We start from the raw sequence: 19,860 nt of genomic DNA, 5'->3' as shown, positions 1-19,860 counted from the left end.
TTCTGAAACATACTAAATCGACCTAGAAGCCAGACTTGTCAATTTCGGTAACATTTTGTCAGCTCTAAGGAAAACATAGACAGATAGAATGCAAACTAGCAGTCCGAACTGTTAAAGGGGTCATGTCAACTCTTTACTGTGGAAGCCTCCGAAACCAACAGGAACCATGAAATAATTAATGGAAACATGAAATAACCCCCAAGCTTGGATTCCCTTGTGCATGTGGTGCCCTTTACTCCCGATGACACCTACTGGTCAATGTTGGCATTTCAAGGTGTAACATCCCTCTCAAGGAAAATACAAGAGAAAACCAACTAAATATATACATTTAGCTTTGAATCCAAAGAACCTAGAGGCATTATAGCTATGAGAACCCTGCTGCAGCTATGCTAGGCTACTGAGAACCAGGTGTTCTTCTATCAGTGATGAGAACGCTTAATCATCCGATCATGTTGGGTAAAGCACTTGAATGCAACCAAGTCTGCACCCCCATGATAGATTGCCCCCGGGGGCTTGACTCAATTGAAAGACGGTCCACATAAGCTGTGTCTTTCATGTCATTGGCGACTTTTACAGTTCAGTTCACTATCTGACTTCTAATATTTACCTAGACTGTCTTGAAAAACGGAGGCCTAATACAGATTCAAGTTCAGTCAAAGATTCCCCTCACTTACCACACTCCCTTCACCCCAGAGAAGACATAAACCCAGCATTTGCTGAATCTAGTGGAAGGCCATCGTTTCTTTGTGGGAGCTAAGTATTCAATTCCTATCTATTTCATACGAGAGTATTTGACCTTTATGGGGTTCCCTGTTGTTCACAGAGGATGAAGCTAGAGGAACTCTGATTCTAGGAGGGGCTTGCTCTTCTCTTACTGGCTTCATTGCAGCTCAGGTACTGATCCCTCAAAATGGATGCCTGAGTGGAGGGGAGGGAAGAGCAAGTGCTTGATAGCTAGGCCCAAACCTGGGAAAAGGCTTACCTGGGCTTGGTGCACTTTGATCTGAATGGCTTGGAATTGCCCCTTGGGTCGTGTGGATTATCTGACCTCTTTCAAGAACATGAGCGTCTTTATCATCTCTGCCATCTCTTCTCTTTAGACGTCAGGGATCTTTGACCCGTTCTTGGGGCAGAGAATTGAGGAACTTGCTCCAGTCCATGGTGGCCCTCCGTATGTTTCTGCTAGTATTAGCGAGGTTCAATATGTCTCATGAATGCCTTTCGAGCCTGCTATCCTCTGCACCTGTCTCCAGGCCAGTATTCTCTATTGTAGCAGAACATCTCTCATCAATGTGTTCGCATCTCCCCTCAATCCGTGCAGCCATATTTTCGGCCAGCTTCTCTTCGTGTCTCCCATAAAGTCGACTTCAACAGGACTGGGCAAGTCTGAAAGGACCTCGGAGCCTCTCCAGTAAGCTGAAGACAGACAGATCTTCCACTGTCTGCCCTTTCAGGTTCTGGAAACTGACCCGTGAACTCAGGTCTTTGGGCAGCAGCAGTATCTCGAACTGACACAGCTTCCCGGACCAAAGACCTAAGCCAAGCTCCACAGAGGGCGGCAGCCCCTCCATCGCACTGATCCACCCACAGAACTCTGCCCGGTTACCTAGGTTCCACCAGCCACAACAAGCCTCGCGGTACACACCAACATTCCACCTGGAATCCAACGGCTAACTGCCATCCCCAATGGCTGCTGCATCTTGTCAGTGTTGGGGGAGGGGCTGCATCCGACGAGAGGTTCCTAAGGTAAATGTGATTCTACCCACTAGCAACCCATGGGCCTTTGTTCTTCCCTCTTTCCTTTTGTTCAGATCTGTATGCACTGTAGCAACGGAGGGAAGTGTGTCCATTTTCAGTTGAATGTTTCACACGTCTTTAAACTTTCTAACAGTTCACAGTACACAGAGACCCACTAAGGGAAACTATTGTTCCTGTAATATGGGCACATCCGCAATACATAGCCGTCGGTTGATTTCTGCTGAAACACCCGCATTCACGGGACATCTATCCATTTGTTTCAAGGGGGCTGAAATTCCTAGGAATGATACAATCCCCAATGTGCACTTTACTGCCTGTCTCTTTTGATCTTAGTACACTTTTGCGGAGCTACTTTTCCTTGTTGTAGGCTTGTGCCATTTCTTCTCGACGTAGTGTAGAAGATGGCATTCATTCATCCTGTTGGAAGACTTGCAAGTCTATATCACGGACTAGGAATCCATTGGATTCCAAATCGGCATTTGGGTTAGGTCACTATATGCTCATATGAATCAATATTTACGAATATAAATGCACGCCTCTGATTTCCGAATACAGCTGTGTTGAGTACATTCAAGCCGCGATACTGGGTCGATGCGTACTGAATGATCCTTGACATCTCCTTGAGTAATTTCTTTTGAATATTCATGTTACCCTACCCTTTTTGTGTTGTTTGTTTATTTGATTCTTTCTTGGTCTGCTTCTCGTTTGTTTCACAAACACGTCAGGCCATGCATCTCTCCGTTTGCTTCCAACAGAGAGTCATATAAGCTGACTCCCTTAAGATACTGCTTCCAATCCCCTATGATTTCCTTCTTCCCTCTCCCATCTTTAGGGTTTTGATGTCCTCCTTGCCTTCTTCTTGTTTCTTCTTTTCCACTCATGCTCTTCTTGCATTTCCAATAAGGGTATTCTTCTTTCCATTTCATCTTGCTGCTTATCCCTTCAGGGGAGAATTCTCAACCTTTCTTTTAGGATAAGTTTCGAACTGCTGAATTCTTTTAAGATTTGCAGGTCTGTGGCATTCTCTAGCTCTGCTGTTATTAGAAATGGTGGTCATGTGGCATAGGCTACCCTAGATGGCAGCATTTTGCCATTCAAGCTATGGTCTATGTCCTGGCACTCCTCCCTGTCCTGCAATATTGCTGCTGAGATAGCAGCTGAAACCCCTCTGGAGGTTCTCTTGTGACGATGTTGCTTTCCTCCAAGCGCATTTTAAATTACTGGGATGCTCATGAACTTTGTTGATTTGGATCATACAGCTGCTGCTAAGTCTATTGGGATTCCACCTCTTTTGGACGCTGTGTACTTCCTGAATTCGCCTAGATGATTCTATCTTGGCTTTCAGCAAGTTTCAGTCTGATTTTTCTACACATAACTTTTCAAACATTGTTTGTTTCTTTATCTCTTGCTTTTCCATCTGGGACTCTTGCGAATTTTAGTCTTTCATGCCTTGTCTTCAACCAGGATTCAACAGCAATGTTTTCATTGGTTGGCACTTGCTTTCCTATGTGTGCTTCTGACCGAGGGATTTGTGTTCCCCTGTCTTCAAAGTCATTCACGCGTCCCTCTGCAATATCTCGTCTGCTTAGGACGGAATGTTAGCCCTGATATTTTCTCATCCACTGAGTTTTCTGAGATTATTTGGCTCGTCTTTAGGCTTTCTCTTCCCCTTTTCTGGTATTCTGCCTTTTGTGATTCTGAGACACTGTTGTTCTTCAGTGTTTCCCTCACCTCCATTTTCAATACTTGCTCTGGAGAGCGTTTTGCAGTCTAGTTGTCTGAACGCTTATCTTTAGGGCCTTCAATCTCTTTGGAACTGAAAATGGTACTTCCTTTTCCTTTTACTGTATTTCTTCATCTCTACTGGTCAGGTAATTTCAGGTATCTAATGTAGACTTCTAGGGCTTGGTTAAGTGAAAAATTTAGACTCTTGGCTCTACACTATTGCATGGGATTTCTGTGAGGACAAATTTTCCTAGACATTGATGCCATGTCCTGTTCCTGTGTGTGTTGTCTGGTCTATCTCCAATTGCTGGTGTTGCCTTTGTTGTGATGAACACCCCATACTATTTCGATTAGGATAACCTCATTTTGATTACGCTTATCTCACAAATCTGAAAGAGCACAGGACACTTCCTCTGGTGGAAATGGAGCTTCTCAAGGTTCTCAGCTCTTCATTCTACTCTATGTTATTTTGGAGTGTTTCCAGAAGAGCAGAGTGTGAGTGCGCTTGTGCTTTGTAGTGCCACGGGAATGTCCCACTGAAACCAGTTCTTCCAAGAGCTTCTCTGTCTACAGAAACACCAGTGGAAGCATATCTATGGATGTCACCCATCAGGGCCTGCTGGAATGATCCCGCAGCCCGAACTTGGTGTCCTCGCTGCCGAACCGTGCCGGTGCCATCCAAAATGTAGCATCCGCTTTTGAGAGATAAACTGAAGGAAATCCTTCCTCTTCTCACGCTGTGGTCTTGGACCACACTTCCTTGTCCTCTCATCCTTGTGGCACGGGTGCACGAAGGCAACCACAGAGCTGTTGCACATCCTGTGCCTCAAACCAAACCATAATCACAGCCCAGGTTATGAATGTAGCAGATCCTAAGGCTTTTCATTCTGAATTCAAACCCAAGGCCCCCTGGATCCCTCAGACCCGATGCACAATATCTCTCATTCAGCCCCACACATGCTCTATTAGCAAAATGCCAAATTGGTCTCTGGTCCTGCAGATGCACTGGGTGTGGCCATGGGACATATCGATAATTTCAACTGCGTGCGCCAGGGTGGTTGCTTGCTCATTGGGGTCCCAGGTCGGTTTGCTCTCTTGATAGGTCCCACCACATCCCACAACGCACTCCAGATCCCTGAGACTCAGCGTGTGCCATCATCCGTAGCCCTATCCCTCCCTGAACGCTGCCTCTGCTACCTCAAATTTGGCAGCTCGGAGCTTGGTCTCAGAATCAACTGTGGGGATATTTTGCACTGGATTCTTTGAGTTCTGTCAGCCAAGCATCTGCTGTGCACTCTTCTAACACTCAGCGCATCACCTTCAATCCCATGTCTCCTGTCCGCTTGAGAGTGTGCGTCCAAGTTAAAGAGAGTTTCACCTTTACTGCTCCATCAACAGGGCTCAGACCATGCACTGGTATCCATTCCCTGCTTTTCCTTCTCCTGCTTCCAGGTGTTCTGAGGCCTCATCCTGTCTTTGGAAGTAACAGACCTCTCTTCGGCAAGTGTCCTGTGCCAAGGGCTGGGTGAGTGGATGTTTCCATTGCTGTGTTCATGGGAGCGAGTGAGCGCAGGTTGCACTGCTTCTCTGTCAACTGGGCATCGATGAATCAACACTTTCCAGATACATTTCACAGAAATGTGATTTTTTTTTATCTCTTTGTTTCTATACAGCCGTGGTGGGAGGGATTGTCCGAAGACTCCAGTTTTGACATTGTGTTGATATCTCATTTGCAGTCTTTAAAAATTTAATAGAATTGATATAAATGTTTTGGGAGTTATACGAAAATGAAGTTAGTTTCTGAAACATACTAAATCGACCTAGAAGCCAGACTTGTCAATTTCGGTAACATTTTGTCAGCTCTAAGGAAAACATAGACAGATAGAATGCAAACTGGCAGTCCGAACTGTTAAAGGGGTCATGTCAACTCTTTACTGTTGAAGCCTCCGAAACCAACAGGAACCATGAAATAACTAATGGAAACATGAAATAACCCCCAAGCTTGGATTCACTTGTGCATGTGGTGCCCTTTACTCCCGATGACACCTACTGGTCAATGTTGGCATTTCAAGGTGTAACATCCCTCTCAAGGAAAATACAAGAGAAAACGAACTAAATATATACATTTAGCTTTGAATCCAAAGAACCTAGAGGCATTATAGCTATGAGAACCCTGCTGCAGCTATGCTAGGCTACTGAGAACCAGGTGTTCTTCTATCAGTGATGAGAACGCTTAATCATCCGATCATGTTGGGTAAAGCACTTGAATGCAACCAAGTCTGCACCCCCATGATAGATTGCCCCCGGGGGCTTGACTCAATTGAAAGACGGTCCACATAAGCTGTGTCTTTCATGTCATTGGCGACTTTTACAGTTCCGTTCACTATCTGACTTCTAATATTTACCTAGACTGTCTTGAAAAACGGAGGCCTAATACAGTTTCAAGTTCAGTCAAAGATTCCCCTCACTTACCACACTCCCTTCACCCCAGAGAAGACATAAACCCAGCATTTGCTGAATCTAGCGGAAGGCCATCGTTTCTTTGTGGGAGCTAAGTATTCAATTCCTATCTATTTCATATGAGAGTATTTGACCTTTATGGGGTTCCCTGTTGTTCACAGAGGATGAAGCTAGAGGAACTCTGATTCTAGGAGGGGCTTGCTCTTCTCTTAATGGCTTCATTGCAGCTCAGGTACTGATCCCTCAAAATGGATGCCTGAGTGAGGGGGAGAGAAGAGCAAGTGCTTGATAGGTTGGCCCAAACCTGGGAACAGGCTTACCTGGGCTTGGTGCACTTTGATATGAATGGCTTGGAATTGCCCCTTGGGTCGTGTGGATTATCTGACCTCTTTCAAGAACATGAGCGTTTTTATCATCTCTGCCATCTCTTCTCTTTAGACGTCAGGGATCTTGGACCCATTCTTGGAGCAGAGAATTGAGGAACTTCCTCCAGTCCACGGTGGCCCTCCGTAGGTTTCTGCTAGTATCAGCGAGGTTCAATATGTCTCATGAATGCCTTTCGAGCCTGCTATCCTCTACAGCTGTCTCCAGGCCAGTATTCTCTATTGTAGCAGAACATCTCTCATCAATGTGTTCGCATCTCTCCTCAATCCGTGCAGCCATATTTTCGGCCAGCTTCTCTTCGTGTCTCCCATAAAGTCGACTTCAACAGGACTGGGCAAGTCTGAAAGGACCTCAGAGCCTCTCCAGTAAGCTGAAGACAGGCAGATCTTCCACTGTCTGCCCTTTCAGGTTCTGGAAACTGACCCGTGAACTCAGGTCTTTGGGCAGCAGCAGTATCTCGAACTGACACAGCTTCCCGGACCAAAGACATAAGCCAAGCTCCACAGAGGGCGGCAGCCCCTCCATCGCACTGATCCACCCACAGAACTCTGCCCGGTTACCTAGGATCCACCAACCACAACAAGCCTCGCGGTACACACCAACATTCCACCTGGAATCCAACCGCTAACTGCCATCCCCAATGGCTGCTGCATCTTGTCATTGTTGGGGGAGGGGCTGCATCCGACGAGAGGTTCCTAAGGTAAATGTGATTCTACCCACTAGCGTCCCATGGGCCTTTGTTCTTCCCTCTTTCCTTTTGTTCAGATCTGTATGCACTGTAGCAACGGAGGGAAGTGTGTCCATTTTCAGTTGAATGTTTCACACGTCTTTAAACTTTCTAACAGTTCACAGTACACAGAGACCCACTAAGGGAAACTATTGTTCCTGTAATATGGGCACACCCACAATACATAGCCGTCGGTTGATTTCTGCTGAAACACCCGCATTCACGGGACATCTATCCATTTGTTTCAAGGGGGCTGAAATTCCTAGGAATGATACAATCCCCAATGTGCACTTTACTGCCTGTCTCTTTTGATCTTAGTACACTTTTGCGGAGCTACTTTTCCTTGTTATAGGCTTGTGCCATTTCTTCTCGACGTAGTGTAGAAGATGGCATTCATTCATCCTGTTGGAAGACTTGCAACTCTATTTCACGGACTAGGAATCCATTGGATTCCAAATCGGCATTTGGGTTAGGTCACGATATGCTCATATGAATCAATATTTACGAATATAAATGCACGCCTCTGATTTCCGAATACAGCTGTGTTGAGTACATTCAAGCCGCGATACTGGGTCGATGCGTACTGAATGATCCTTGACATCACCTTGAGTAATTTCTTTTGAATATTCATGTTACCCTACCCTTTTTGTGTTGTTTGTTTATTTGATTCTTTCTTGGTCTGCTTCTCGTTTTTTTCACAAACACGTCAGGCCATGCATCTCTCCGTTTGCTTCCAACAGAGAGTCATATAAGCTGACTCCCTTAAGATACTGCTTCCAATCCCCTATGATTTCCTGCTTCCCTCTCCCATCTTTAGGGTTTTGATGTCCTCCTTGCCTTCTTCTTGTTTCTTCTTTTCCACTCATGCTCTTCTTGCATTTCCAATAAGGGTTTTCTTCTTTCCATTTCATCTTGCAGCTTATCCCTTCAGGGGAGAATTCTCAACCTTTCTTTTAGGATAAGTTTCGAACTGCTGAATTCTTTTAAGATTTGCAGGTCTGTGGCAATCTCTAGCTCTGCTGTTATTAGAAATGGTGGTCATGTGGCATAGGCTACCCTAGATGGCAGCATTTTGCCATTCAAGCTATGGTCTATGTCCTGGCACTCCTCCCTGTCCTGCAATATTGCTGCTGAGATAGCAGCTGAAACCCCTCTGGAGGTTCTCTTGTGACGATGTTGCTTTCCTCCAAGCGCATTTTAAATCACTGGGATGCTCATGAACTTTGTTGATTTGGATCATACAGCTGCTGCTAAGTCTATTGGGATTCCACCTCTTTTGGACGCTGTGTACTTCCTGAATTCGCCTAGATGATTCTATCTTGGCTTTCAGCAAGTTTCAGTCTGATTTTTCTACACATAAATTTTCAAACATTGTTTGTTTCTTTATCTCTTGCTTTTCCATCTGGGACTCTTTCGAATTTTAGTCTTTCATGCCTTGTCTTCAACCAGGATTCAACAGCAATGTTTTCATTGGTTGGCACTTGCTTTCCTATGTGTGCTTCTGACCGAGGGATTTGTGTTCCCCTGTCTTCAAAGTCATTCACGCGTCCCTCTGCAATAACTCGTCTGCTTAGGACGGAATGTTAGCCCTGATATTTTCTCATCCACTGAGTTTTCTGAGATTATTTGGCTCGTCTTTAGGCTTTCTCTTCCCCTTTTCTGGTATTCTGCCTTTTGTGATTCTGAGACACTGTTGTTCTTCAGTGTTTCCCTCACCTCCATTTTCAATACTTGCTCTGGAGAGCGGTTTGCAGTCTAGTTGTCTGAACGCTTATCTTTAGGGCCTTCAATCTCTTTGGAACTGAAAATGGTACTTCCTTTTCCTTTTACTGTATTTCTTCATCTCTACTGGTCAGGTAATTTCAGGTATCTAATGTAGACTTCTAGGGCTTGGTTAAGTGAAAACTTTAGACTCTTGGCTCTACACTATTGCATGGGATTTCTGTGAGGACAAATTTTCCTAGACATTGATGCCATGTCCTGTTCCTGTGTGTGTTGTCTGGTCTATCTCCAATTGCTGGTGTTGCCTTTGTTGTGATGAACACCCCATACTATTTCGATTAGGATAACCTCATTTTGATTACGCTTATCTCACAAATCTGAAAGAGCACAGGACACTTCCTCTGGTGGAAATGGAGCTTCTCAAGGTTCTCAGCTCTGCATTCTACTCTATGTTATTTTGGAGTGTTTCCAGAAGAGCAGAGTGTGAGTGCGCTTGTGCTTTGTAGTGCCACGGGAATGTCCCACTGAAACCAGTTCTTCCAAGAGCTTCTCTGTCTACAGAAACACCAGTGGAAGCATATCTATGGATGTCACCCATCAGGGCCTGCTGGAATGATCCCGCAGCCCGAACTTGGTGTCCTCGCTGCCGAACCGTGCCGGTGCCATCCAAAATGTAGCATCCGCTTTTGAGAGATAAACTGAAGGAAATCCTTCCTCTTCTCACGCTGTGGTCTTGGACCACACTTCCTTGTCCTCTCATCCTTGTGGCACGGGTGCACGAAGGCAACCACAGAGCTGTTGCACATCCTGTGCCTCAAACCAAACCATAATCACAGCCCAGGTTATGAATGTAGCAGATCCTAAGTCTTTTCATTCTGAATTCAAACCCAAGGCCCCCTGGATCCCTCAGACCCGATGCACAATATCTCTCATTCAGCCCCACACATGCTCTATTAGCAAAATGCCAAATTGGTCTCTGGTCCTGCAGATGCACTGGGTGTGGCCATGGGACATATCGATAATTTCAACTGCGTGCGCCAGGGTGGTTGCTTGCTCATTGGGGTCCCAGGTCGGTTTGATCTCTTGATAGGTCCCACCACATCCCACAACGCACTCCAGATCCCTGAGACTCAGCGTGTGCCATCATCCGTAGCCCTATCCCTCCCTGAACGCTGCCTCTGCTACCTCAAATTTGGCAGCTCGGAGCTTGGTCTCAGAATCAACTGTGGGGATATTTTGCACTGGATTCTTTGAGTTCTGTCAGCCAAGCATCTGCTGTGCACTCTTCTAACACTCAGCGCATCACCTTCAATCCCATGTCTCCTGTCCGCTTGAGAGTGTGCGTCCAAGTTAAAGAGAGTTTCACCTTTACTGCTCCATCAACAGGGCTCAGACCATGCACTGGTATCCATTCCCTGCTTTTCCTTCTCCTGCTTCCAGGTGTTCTGAGGCCTCATCCTGTCTTTGGAAGTAACAGACCTCTCTTCGGCAAGTGTCCTGTGCCAAGGGCTGGGTGAGTGGATGTTTCCATTGCTGTGTTCATGGGAGCGAGTGAGCGCAGGTTGCACTGCTTCTCTGTCAACTGGGCATCGATGAATCAACACTTTCCAGATACATTTCACAGAAATGTGATTTTTTTTTATCTCTTGGTTTCTATACAGCCGTGGTGGGAGGGATTGTCCGAAGACTCCAGTTTTGACATTGTGTTGATCTCTCATTTGCAGTCTTTAAAAATTTAATAGAATTGATATAAATGTTTTGGGAGTTATACGAAAATGAAGTTAGTTTCTGAAACATACTAAATCGACCTAGAAGCCAGACTTGTCAATTTCGGTAACATTTTGTCAGCTCTAAGGAAAACATAGACAGATAGAATGCAAACTAGCAGTCCGAACTGTTAAAGGGGTCATGTCAACTCTTTACTGTGGAAGCCTCCGAAACCAACAGGAACCATGAAATAACTAATGGAAACATGAAATAACCCCCAAGCTTGGATTCCCTTGTGCATGTGGTGCCCTTTACTCCCGATGACACCTACTGGTCAATGTTGGCATTTCAAGGTGTAACATCCCTCTCAAGGAAAATACAAGAGAAAACCAACTAAATATATACATTTAGCTTTGAATCCAAAGAACCTAGAGGCATTATAGCTATGAGAACCCTGCTGCAGCTATGCTAGGCTACTGAGAACCAGGTGTTCTTCTATCAGTGATGAGAACGCTTAATCATCCGATCATGTTGGGTAAAGCACTTGAATGCAACCAAGTCTGCACCCCCATGATAGATTGCCCCCGGGGGCTTGACTCAATTGAAAGACGGTCCACATAAGCTGTGTCTTTCATGTCATTGGCGACTTTTACAGTTCCGTTCACTATCTGACTTCTAATATTTACCTAGACTGTCTTGAAAAACGGAGGCCTAATACAGATTCAAGTTCAGTCAAAGATTCCCCTCACTTACCACACTCCCTTCACCCCAGAGAAGACATAAACCCAGCATTTGCTGAATCTAGCGGAAGGCCATCGTTTCTTTGTGGGAGCTAAGTATTCAATTCCTATCTATTTCATACGAGAGTATTTGACCTTTATGGGGTTCCCTGTTGTTCACAGAGGATGAAGCTAGAGGAACTCTGATTCTAGGAGGGGCTTGCTCTTCTCTTAATGGCTTCATTGCAGATCAGGTACTGATCCCTCAAAATGGATGCCTGAGTGAGGGGGAGAGAAGAGCAAGTGCTTGATAGGTTGGCCCAAACCTGGGAACAGGCTTACCTGGGCTTGGTGCACTTTGATATGAATGGCTTGGAATTGCCCCTTGGGTCGTGTGGATTATCTGACCTCTTTCAAGAACATGAGCGTTTTTATCATCTCTGCCATCTCTTCTCTTTAGACGTCAGGGATCTTGGACCCATTCTTGGAGCAGAGAATTGAGGAACTTCCTCCAGTCCACGGTGGCCCTCCGTAGATTTCTGCTAGTATCAGCGAGGTTCAATATGTCTCATGAATGCCTTTCGAGCCTGCTATCCTCTACAGCTGTCTCCAGGCCAGTATTCTCTATTGTAGCAGAACATCTCTCATCAATGTGTTCGCATCTCTCCTCAATCCGTGCAGCCATATTTTCGGCCAGCTTCTCTTCGTGTCTCCCATAAAGTCGACTTCAACAGGACTGGGCAAGTCTGAAAGGACCTCGGAGCCTCTCCAGTAAGCTGAAGACAGGCAGATCTTCCACTGTCTGCCCTTTCAGGTTCTGGAAACTGACCCGTGAACTCAGGTCTTTGGGCAGCAGCAGTATCTCGAACTGACACAGCTTCCCGGACCAAAGACCTAAGCCAAGCTCCACAGAGGGCGGCAGCCCCTCCATCGCACTGATCCACCCACAGAACTCTGCCCGGTTACCTAGGATCCACCAGCCACAACAAGCCTCGCGGTACACACCAACATTCCACCTGGAATCCAACCGCTAACTGCCATCCCCAATGGCTGCTGCATCTTGTCAGTGTTGGGGGAGGGGCTGCATCCGACGAGAGGTTCCTAAGGTAAATGTGATTCTACCCACTAGCGTCCCATGGGCCTTTGTTCTTCCCTCTTTCTTTTTGTTCAGATCTGTATGCACTGTAGCAACGGAGGGAATTGTGTCCATTTTCAGTTGAATGTTTCACACGTCTTTAAACTTTCTAACAGTTCACAGTACACAGAGACCCACTAAGGGAAACTATTGTTCCTGTAATATGGGCACACCCACAATACATAGCCGTCGGTTGATTTCTGCTGAAACACCCGCATTCACGGGACATCTATCCATTTGTTTCAAGGGGGCTGAAATTCCTAGGAATGATACAATCCCCAATGTGCACTTTACTGCCTGTCTCTTTTGATCTTAGTACACTTTTGCGGAGCTACTTTTCCTTGTTATAGGCTTGTGCCATTTCTTCTCGACGTAGTGTAGAAGATGGCATTCATTCATCCTGTTGGAAGACTTGCAAGTCTATATCACGGACTAGGAATCCATTGGATTCCAAATCGGCATTTGGGTTAGGTCACTATATGCTCATATGAATCAATATTTACGAATATAAATGCACGCCTCTGATTTCCGAATACAGCTGTGTTGAGTACATTCAAGCCGCGATACTGGGTCGATGCGTACTGAATGATCCTTGATATCACCTTGAGTAATTTCTTTTGAATATTCATGTTACCCTACCCTTTTTGTGTTGTTTGTTTGTTTGATTCTTTCTTGGTCTGCTTCTCGTTTTTTTCACAAACACGTCAGGCCATGCATCTCTCCGTTTGCTTCCAACAGAGAGTCATATAAGCTGACTCCCTTAAGATACTGCTTCCAATCCCCTATGATTTCCTGCTTCCCTCTCCCATCTTTAGGGTTTTGATGTCCTCCTTGCCTTCTTCTTGTTTCTTCTTTTCCACTCATGCTCTTCTTGCATTTCCAATAAGGGTTTTCTTCTTTCCATTTCATCTTGCAGCTTATCCCTTCAGGGGAGAATTCTCAACCTTTCTTTTAGGATAAGTTTCGAAGTGCTGAATTCTTTTAAGATTTGCAGGTCTGTGGCAATCTCTAGCTCTGCTGTTATTAGAAATGGTGGTCATGTGGCATAGGCTACCCTAGATGGCAGCATTTTGCCATTCAAGCTATGGTCTATGTCCTGGCACTCCTCCCTGTCCTGCAATATTGCTGCTGAGATAGCAGCTGAAACCCCTCTGGAGGTTCTCTTGTGACGATGTTGCTTTCCTCCAAGCGCATTTTAAATCACTGGGATGCTCATGAACTTTGTTGATTTGGATCATACAGCTGCTGCTAAGTCTATTGGGATTCCACCTCTTTTGGACGCTGTGTACTTCCTGAATTCGCCTAGATGATTCTATCTTGGCTTTCAGCAAGTTTCAGTCTGATTTTTCTACACATAACTTTTCAAACATTGTTTGTTTCTTTATCTCTTGCTTTTCCATCTGGGACTCTTTCGAATTTTAGTCTTTCATGCCTTGTCTTCAACCAGGATTCAACAGCAATGTTTTCATTGGTTGGCACTTGCTTTCCTATGTGTGCTTCTGACCGAGGGATTTGTGTTCCCCTGTCTTCAAAGTCATTCACGCGTCCCCCTGCAATATCTCGTCTGCTTAGGACGGAATGTTAGCCCTGATATTTTCTCATCCACTGAGTTTTCTGAGATTATTTGGCTCGTCTTTAGGCTTTCTCTTCCCCTTTTCTGGTATTCTGCCTTTTGTGATTCTGAGACACTGTTGTTCTTCAGTGTTTCCCTCACCTCCATTTTCAATACTTGCTCTGGAGAGCGTTTTGCAGTCTAGTTGTCTGAACGCTTATCTTTAGGGCCTTCAATCTCTTTGGAACTGAAAATGGTACTTCCTTTTCCTTTTACTGTATTTCTTCATCTCTACTGGTCAGGTAATTTCAGGTATCTAATGTAGACTTCTAGGGCTTGGTTAAGTGAAAACTTTAGACTCTTGGCTCTACACTATTGCATGGGATTTCTGTGAGGACAAATTTTCCTAGACATTGATGCCATGTCCTGTTCCTGTGTGTGTTGTTTGGTCTATCTCCAATTGCTGGTGTTGCCTTTGTTGTGATGAACACCCCATACTATTTCGATTAGGATAACCTCATTTTGATTACGCTTATCTCACAAATCTGAAAGAGCACAGGACACTTCCTCTGGTGGAAATGGAGTTTCTCAAGCTTCTCAGCTCTGCATTCTACTCTATGTTATTTTGGAGTGTTTCCAGAAGAGCAGAGTGTGAGTGCGCTTGTGCTTTGTAGTGCCACGGGAATGTCCCACTGAAACCAGTTCTTCCAAGAGCTTCTCTGTCTACAGAAACACCAGTGGAAGCATATCTATGGATGTCACCCATCAGGGCCTGCTGGAATGATCCCGCAGCCCGAACTTGGTGTCCTCGCTGCCGAACCGTGCCGGTGCCATCCAAAATGTAGCATCCGCTTTTGAGAGATAAACTGAAGGAAATCCTTCCTCTTCTCACGCTGTGGTCTTGGACCACACTTCCTTGTCCTCTCATCCTTGTGGCACGGGTGCACGAAGGCAACCACAGAGCTGTTGCACATCCTGTGCCTCAAACCAAACCATAATCACAGCCCAGGTTATGAATGTAGCAGATCCTAAGGCTTTTCATTCTGAATTCAAACCCAAGGCCCCCTGGATCCCTCAGACCCGATGCACAATATCTCTCATTCAGCCCCACACATGCTCTATTAGCAAAATGCCAAATTGGTCTCTGGTCCTGCAGATGCACTGGGTGTGGCCATGGGACATATCGATAATTTCAACTGCGTGCGCCAGGGTGGTTGCTTGCTCATTGGGGTCCCAGGTCGGTTTGCTCTCTTGATAGGTCCCACCACATCCCACAACGCACTCCAGATCCCTGAGACTCAGCGTGTGCCATCATCCGTAGCCCTATCCCTCCCTGAACGCTGCCTCTGCTACCTCAAATTTGGCAGCTCGGAGCTTGGTCTCAGAATCAACTGTGGGGGTATTTTGCACTGGATTCTTTGAGTTCTGTCAGCCAAGCATCTGCTGTGCACTCTTCTAACACTCAGCGCATCACCTTCAATCCCATGTCTCCTGTCCGCTTGAGAGTGTGCGTCCAAGTTAAAGAGAGTTTCACCTTTACTGCTCCATCAACAGGGCTCAGACCATGCACTGGTATCCATTCCCTGCTTTTCCTTCTCCTGCTTCCAGGTGTTCTGAGGCCTCATCCTGTCTTTGGAAGTAACAGACCTCTCTTCGGCAAGTGTCCTGTGCCAAGGGCTGGGTGAGTGGATGTTTCCATTGCTGTGTTCATGGGAGCGAGTGAGCGCAGGTTGCACTGCTTCTCTGTCAACTGGGCATCGATGAATCAACACTTTCCAGATACATTTCACAGAAATGTGATTTTTTTTTATGTCTTTGTTTCTATACCGCCGTGGTGGGAGGGATTGTCCGAAGACTCCAGTTTTGACATTGTGTTGATCTCTCATTTGCAGTCTTTAAAAATTTAATAGAATTGATATAAATGTTTTGGGAGTTATACGAAAATGAAGTTAGTTTCTGAAACATACTAAATCGACCTAGAAGCCAGACTTGTCAATTTCGGTAACATTTTGTCAGCTCTAAGGAAAACATAGACAGATAGAATGCAAACTAGCAGTCCGAACTGTTAAAGGGGTCATGTCAACTCTTTACTGTGGAAGCCTCCGAAACCAACAGGAACCATGAAATAATTAATGGAAACATGAAATAACCCCCAAGCTTGGATTCCCTTGTGCATGTGGTGCCCTTTACTCCCGATGACACCTACTGGTCAATGTTGGCATTTCAAGGTGTAACATCCCTCTCAAGGAAAATACAAGAGAAAACGAACTAAATATATACATTTAGCTTTGAATCCAAAGAACCTAGAGGCATTATAGCTATGAGAACCCTGCTGCAGCTATGCTAGGCTACTGAGAACCAGGTGTTCTTCTATCAGTGGTGAGAACGCTTAATCATCCGATCATGTTGGGTAAAGCACTTGAATGCAACCAAGTCTGCACCCCCATGATAGATTGCCCCCGGGGGCTTGACTCAATTGAAAGACGGTCCACATAAGCTGTGTCTTTCATGTCATTGGCGACTTTTACTGTTCCGTTCACTATCTGACTTCTAATATTTACCTAGACTGTCTTGAAAAACGGAGGCCTAATACAGATTCAAGTTCAGTCAAAGATTCCCCTCACTTACCACACTCCCTTCACCCCAGAGAAGACATAAACCCAGCATTTGCTGAATCTAGCGGAAGGCCATCGTTTCTTTGTGGGAGCTAAGTATTCAATTCCTATCTATTTCATACGAGAGTATTTGACCTTTATGGGGTTCCCTGTTGTTCACAGAGGATGAAGCTAGAGGAACTCTGATTCTAGGAGGGGCTTGCTCTTCTCTTAATGGCTTCATTGCAGATCAGGTACTGATCCCTCAAAATGGATGCCTGAGTGAGGGGGAGAGAAGAGCAAGTGCTTGATAGGTTGGCCCAAACCTGGGAACAGGCTTACCTGGGCTTGGTGCACTTTGATCTGAATGGCTAGGAATTGCCCCTTGGGTCGTGTGGATTATCTGACCTCTTTCAAGAACATGAGCGTTTTTATCATCTCTGCCATCTCTTCTCTTTAGACGTCAGGGATCTTGGACCCGTTCTTGGAGCAGAGAATTGAGGAACTTGCTCCAGTCCACGGTGGCCCTCCGTATGTTTCTGCTAGTATCAGCGAGGTTCAATATGTCTCATGAATGCCTTTCGAGCCTGCTATCCTCTACAGCTGTCTCCAGGCCAGTATTCTCTATTGTAGCAGAACATCTCTCATCAATGTGTTCGCATCTCTCCTCAATCCGTGCAGCCATATTTTCGGCCAGCTTCTCTTCGTGTCTCCCATAAAGTCGACTTCAACAGGACTGGGCAAGTCTGAAAGGACCTCGGAGCCTCTCCAGTAAGCTGAAGACAGGCAGATCTTCCACTGTCTGCCCTTTCAGGTTCTGGAAACTGACCCGTGAACTCAGGTCTTTGGGCAGCAGCAGTATCTCGAACTGACACAGCTTCCCGGACCAAAGACCTAAGCCAAGCTCCACAGAGGGCGGCAGCCCCTCCATCGCACTGATCCACCCACAGAACTCTGCCCGGTTACCTAGGATCCACCAACCACAACAAGCCTCGCGGTACACACCAACATTCCACCTGGAATCCAACCGCTAACTGCCATCCCCAATGGCTGCTGCATCTTGTCAGTGTTGGGGGAGGGGCTGCATCCGACGAGAGGTTCCTAAGGTAAATGTGATTCTACCCACTAGCGTCCCATGGGCCTTTGTTCTTCCCTCTTTCCTTTTGTTCAGATCTGTATGCACTGTAGCAACGGAGGGAAGTGTGTCCATTTTCAGTTGAATGTTTCACACGTCTTTAAACTTTCTAACAGTTCACAGTACACAGAGACCCACTAAGGGAAACTATTGTTCCTGTAATATGGGCACACCCACAATACATAGCCGTCGGTTGATTTCTGCTGAAACACCCGCATTCACGGGACATCTATCCATTTGTTTCAAGGGGGCTGAAATTCCTAGGAATGATACAATCCCCAATGTGCACTTTACTGCCTGTCTCTTTTGATCTTAGTACACTTTTGCGGAGCTACTTTTCCTTGTTATAGGCTTGTGCCATTTCTTCTCGACGTAGTGTAGAAGATGGCATTCATTCATCCTGTTGGAAGACTTGCAAGTCTATATCACGGACTAGGAATCCATTGGATTCCAAATCGGCATTTGGGTTAGGTCACTATATGCTCATATGAATCAATATTTACGAATATAAATGCACGCCTCTGATTTCCGAATACAGCTGTGTTGAGTACATTCAAGCCGCGATACTGGGTCGATGCGTACTGAATGATCCTTGATATCACCTTGAGTAATTTCTTTTGAATATTCATGTTACCCTACCCTTTTTGTGTTGTTTGTTTGTTTGATTCTTTCTTGGTCTGCTTCTCGTTTTTTTCACAAACACGTCAGGCCATGCATCTCTCCGTTTGCTTCCAACAGAGAGTCATATAAGCTGACTCCCTTAAGATACTGCTTCCAATCCCCTATGATTTCCTGCTTCCCTCTCCCATCTTTAGGGTTTTGATGTCCTCCTTGCCTTCTTCTTGTTTCTTCTTTTCCACTCATGCTCTTCTTGCATTTCCAATAAGGGTTTTCTTCTTTCCATTTCATCTTGCAGCTTATCCCTTCAGGGGAGAATTCTCAACCTTTCTTTTAGGATAAGTTTCGAAGTGCTGAATTCTTTTAAGATTTGCAGGTCTGTGGCAATCTCTAGCTCTGCTGTTATTAGAAATGGTGGTCATGTGGCATAGGCTACCCTAGATGGCAGCATTTTGCCATTCAAGCTATGGTCTATGTCCTGGCACTCCTCCCTGTCCTGCAATATTGCTGCTGAGATAGCAGCTGAAACCCCTCTGGAGGTTCTCTTGTGACGATGTTGCTTTCCTCCAAGCGCATTTTAAATCACTGGGATGCTCATGAACTTTGTTGATTTGGATCATACAGCTGCTGCTAAGTCTATTGGGATTCCACCTCTTTTGGACGCTGTGTACTTCCTGAATTCGCCTAGATGATTCTATCTTGGCTTTCAGCAAGTTTCAGTCTGATTTTTCTACACATAACTTTTCAAACATTGTTTGTTTCTTTATCTCTTGCTTTTCCATCTGGGACTCTTTCGAATTTTAGTCTTTCATGCCTTGTCTTCAACCAGGATTCAACAGCAATGTTTTCATTGGTTGGCACTTGCTTTCCTATGTGTGCTTCTGACCGAGGGATTTGTGTTCCCCTGTCTTCAAAGTCATTCACGCGTCCCCCTGCAATATCTCGTCTGCTTAGGACGGAATGTTAGCCCTGATATTTTCTCATCCACTGAGTTTTCTGAGATTATTTGGCTCGTCTTTAGGCTTTCTCTTCCCCTTTTCTGGTATTCTGCCTTTTGTGATTCTGAGACACTGTTGTTCTTCAGTGTTTCCCTCACCTCCATTTTCAATACTTGCTCTGGAGAGCGTTTTGCAGTCTAGTTGTCTGAACGCTTATCTTTAGGGCCTTCAATCTCTTTGGAACTGAAAATGGTACTTCCTTTTCCTTTTACTGTATTTCTTCATCTCTACTGGTCAGGTAATTTCAGGTATCTAATGTAGACTTCTAGGGCTTGGTTAAGTGAAAACTTTAGACTCTTGGCTCTACACTATTGCATGGGATTTCTGTGAGGACAAATTTTCCTAGACATTGATGCCATGTCCTGTTCCTGTGTGTGTTGTTTGGTCTATCTCCAATTGCTGGTGTTGCCTTTGTTGTGATGAACACCCCATACTATTTCGATTAGGATAACCTCATTTTGATTACGCTTATCTCACAAATCTGAAAGAGCACAGGACACTTCCTCTGGTGGAAATGGAGTTTCTCAAGCTTCTCAGCTCTGCATTCTACTCTATGTTATTTTGGAGTGTTTCCAGAAGAGCAGAGTGTGAGTGCGCTTGTGCTTTGTAGTGCCACGGGAATGTCC

At 45.4% G+C, this 19,860-nt stretch overlaps 2 long non-coding RNA genes across 2 annotated transcripts in view; both read left to right on the top strand.

Annotated features, from left to right (window-relative positions):
* LOC140693502 (uncharacterized) overlaps positions 1-19,860 on the top strand; it is a 542,527-nt gene that overhangs the window by 130,941 nt on the left and 391,726 nt on the right. The window lies entirely within an intron of this gene.
* Positions 1,565-6,507, top strand: LOC140693504 (uncharacterized). Its single transcript, XR_012069255.1, has 3 exons — positions 1,565-1,746; positions 4,936-5,008; positions 6,382-6,507. It is a non-coding gene; the product is annotated as an uncharacterized lncRNA (long non-coding RNA).

The sequence above is a fragment of the Vicugna pacos genome, unplaced genomic scaffold (genome assembly GCF_048564905.1).
Source record: "Vicugna pacos unplaced genomic scaffold, VicPac4 scaffold_19, whole genome shotgun sequence".
In the NCBI taxonomy this organism is placed as follows: domain Eukaryota; kingdom Metazoa; phylum Chordata; class Mammalia; order Artiodactyla; family Camelidae; genus Vicugna; species Vicugna pacos.
This window is presented reverse-complemented; position numbering and strand designations above follow the sequence as displayed.